Source organism: Triticum urartu, chromosome 5, assembly GCF_003073215.2.
Source record: "Triticum urartu cultivar G1812 chromosome 5, Tu2.1, whole genome shotgun sequence".
NCBI lineage: Eukaryota > Viridiplantae > Streptophyta > Magnoliopsida > Poales > Poaceae > Triticum > Triticum urartu.
Window position 1 is genome coordinate 648,598,749 of NC_053026.1, and position 4,295 is coordinate 648,603,043.

The window sequence follows — 4,295 nt, forward strand, 5'->3', positions numbered from 1 at the left end:
GAACTCATGATCCAATAGAGCTTCGGGGAAGAGCTTCGTCAGCACGATGGCGTGGTGATGGTGTTGATGCAGTTACAGACGCAGGGCTTCGCCTAAGCACCGCTACGATATGACCGAGGTGGATTATGGTGGAGGGGGGCACCGCACACAGCTAAGAGATCAATGATCAATTGTTGTCCCTTGGGGTGCCCCCCTGCCCCCGTATATAAAGGAGCTAGGGGGGAGGCGGCCGGCCAAGGAGGAGGGCGCGCCAAAGGGGGAATCCTACTCCCACCGGGAGTAGGACTCCTTTCCTAGTAGGAGTAGGAGAAGGGGGAAGGGTGAAGGAAATATGCCCTAGGGGCAACAATAAAGTTATTATTTATTTCCTTATTTCATGATAAATGTTTATTATTCATGCTAGAATTGTATTAACCGGAAACATAATACATGTGTGAATACATAGACAAACAGAGTGTCACTAGTATGCCTCTACTTGACTAGCTCGTTTATCAAATATGGTTATGTTTCCTAACCATAGACATGAGTTGTCATTTGATAAACGGGATCACATCATTAGGAGAATGATGTGATTGACTTGACCCATTCCGGTAGCTTAGCACTTGATCGTTTAGTATGTTGCTATTGCTTTCTTCATGACTTATACATGTTCCTATGACTATGAGATTATGCAACTCCCAAATACCGGAGGAACACTTTGTGTGCTGCCAAACGTCACAACGTAACTGGGTGATTATAAAGGTGCTCTACAGGTGTCTCCGTTGGTACTTGTTGAGTTGGCATAGATCAAGATTAGGATTTGTCACTCCGATTGTCGAAGAGGTATCTCTGGGCCCACTCCGTAATACACATCACTATAAGCCTTGCAAGCATTGTAACTAATGAGTTAGTTGCGGGATGATGTATTACGGAATGAGTAAAGAGACTTGCCGGTAACGAGATTGAACTAGGTATTGAGATACCGACGATCGAATCTCGGGCAAGTAACATACCGATGAAAAAGGGAACAATGTATCTTGTTATGCGGTTTGACCGATAAAGATCTTCGTAGAATATGTGGGAGCCAATATGAGCATCCAGGTTACGCTATTGGTTATTGACCGGAGACGTGTCTCGGTCATGTCTACATAGTTCTCGAACCCGTAGGGTCCGCACGCTTAAAGTTTGGTGACGATCGGTATTATGAGTTTTTGTGTTTTGATGTACCGAAGGTAGTTCGGAGTCCCGGATATGATCACGGACATGACGAGGAGTCTCGAAATGGTCAAGACATAAAGATTGATATATAATACGTCTCCATCGTATCTACTTTTCCTAACACTTTTGCCCTTGTTTTGGACTCTAACTTGCATGATTTGAATGGAACTAACCCGGATTGACGCTGTTTTCAGTAGAATTGCCATGGTGTTATTTTTGTGCAGAAACAAAAGTTCTCGGAATGACCTGAAACTTCACCGAGATTATTTTTGGAAAATATAAAAAATATTGGCAAAAGAATCAAGGCCAGGGGGGCCACACCCTATCCACGAGGGTGGGGGGCGCGCCCCTGCCTCGTGCCCCCCTGGTGCTCCACCGATCTCAACTCCAACTCCATATATTCGTGTTCGGGGAGAAAAAAATTAGAGAGAAAGATTCATCGCGTTTTACGATACGGAGCCGCCGCCAAGCCCTAAACTCTCTCGGGAGGGCTGATCTGGAGTCCGTTCGGGGCTCCGGAGGGGGGAATCCGTCGCTATCGTCATCATCAACCATCCTCCATCCCCAATTTCATGATGCTCACCGCCGTGCGTGAGTAATTCCATCGTAGGCTTGCTGGACGGTGATGGGTTGGATGAGATTTATCATGTAATCGAGTTAGTTTTGTTAGGGTTTGATCCCTAGTATCCAGTATGTTCTGAGATTGATGTTGCTGTGACTTTGCTATGCTTAATGCTTGTCACTAGGGCCCGAGTGCCATGATTTCAGATCTGAACCTATTATGTTTTCATGAATATATGTGAGTTCTTGATCCTATCTTGCAAGTCTATAGTCACCTACTATGTGTTATGATATGATCCGGCAACCCCAAAGTGACAATAATCGGGACCACTCCCGGTGATGGCCGTAGTTTGAGGAGTTCATGTATTCACTATGTGTTAATGCTTTGGTCTGGTACTCTATTAAAAGGAGGCCTTAATATCCCTTAGTTTCCAATAGGACCCCGCTGCCACGGGGTAGGACAAAAGATGTCATGCAAGTTCTTTTCCATAAGCACGTATGACTATATTCGGAATACATGCCTACATTACATTGATGAATTGGAGCTAGTTCTGTGTCACCCTATGTTATGATTGTTACATGATGAACCGCATCCGGCATAATTCTCCATCACCGATCCAATGCCTACGAGCTTTTCACACATTGATCTCCGCTTATTTACTTTACCGTTGCTACTATTACAATCACTACAAAACCCAAAGATATTACTTTTGCTATCGTTACTGTTACTTCCATACTACTTTGCTACTAAATACTTTGCTGCAGATATTAAGTTATCCAGGTGTGGTTGAATTGACAACTCAACTGCTAATACTTGAGAATATTCTTTGGCTCGCCTTGTGTCGAATCAATAAATTTGGGTTGAACACTCTACCCTCGAAAACTGTTGCTTTCCCCTAGACTTGTGGGTTATCAAGACTATTTTCTGGCGCTGTTGTCAGGGAGCATATCTCTATTCTTTGAGTCACTTGGGATTTATATCTGGTGGTCACTATGAAGAACTAGAAAGACGCAAAAAAAATTATCCCTCAACTACGAGGGGAGGTAAGGAACTGCCATCTAGCTCTGCACTTGATTCACCTTCTGTTTTGAGTAAGCTTGGGACACCTAAACCTGCTTCTGCTATTAATTCTGATATGTCGCATGTTATTGATGATGCCACTTCTGCTATGCATGATTCTTATGATGAAACTACTTCTATGCTTGATACTACTGTGCCACTTGGTGAATTTCTTGATGAACAACTTTCTAGGGCTAGAGAGAATGAAATTATTGAAACCGATAGTATTGATGAAAGTGATGATGAAGACTCTCCCCCTAAATATGAATTGCATGTTGTGCCTGAGGGCTATGTTATGGATGAAGAAACTGCTAGAGACTTTCTTGCTTGCAATGATAGAAGCGATCTTAAGAAATTATTAGCTAAGCTTAAACAAAAAACTCTGAATGCTAGAATGAAATATGATCCTGCTTATGCTGAAGGAAATATGCCCTAGAGGCAATAATAAAGTTATTATTTATTTCCTTATTTCATGATAAATGTTTATTATTCATGCTAGAATTGTATTAACCGGAAACATAATACATGTGTGAATACATAGACAAACAGAGTGTCACTAGTATGCCTCTAATTGACTAGCTCGTTAATCAAAGATGGTTATGTTTCCTAACCATGGACAAAGAGTTGTTATTTGATTAACGGGATCACATCATTAGGTGAATGATTTGATTGACTTGACCCATTCCGTTAGCTTAGCACGTGATCGTTTAGTATGTTGCTATTATTTTCTTCATGACTTATACATGTTCCTATGACTATGAGATTATGCAACTCCCGTTTACCGGAGGAACACTTTGTGTGCTACCAAATGTCACAACGTAACTGGGTGATTATAAAGGTGCTCTACAGGTGTCTCCGAAGGTACTTGTTGGGTTGGCGTATTTCGAGATTAGGATTTGTCACTCCGATTGTCGGAGAGGTATCTCCGGGCCCTCTCGGTAATGCACATCACATAAGCCTGGCAAGCATTGCAACTAATGAGTTAGTTGCGAGATGATGTATTACGGAACGAGTAAAGTGACTTGCCGGTAACGAGATTGAACTAGGTATTGAGATACCGACGATCGAATCTCGGGCAAGTAACATACCGATGACAAAGGGAACAACGTATGTTGTTATGCGATCTGACCGATAAAGATCTTCGTAGAATATGTAGGAGCCAATATGAGCATCCAGGTTCCGCTATTGGTTATTGATCAGAGACGTGTCTCGGTCATGTCTACATTGTTCTCGAACCCGTAGGGTCCGCATGCTTAACGTTACGATGACAGTTTCAATATGAGTTTATATATTTTGATGTACCGAAGTTTCTTCGGAGTCCCGGATATGATCACGGACGTGACGAGGAGTCTCGAAATGGTCGATACATAAAGATTGATATATTGGAAGCCTATATTTGGATATCGGAGTTGTTTCGGGTGAAATCGGAATTTTACCGGAGTACCGGGAGGTTACCGGAACCCCCTGGGAGGTAAAT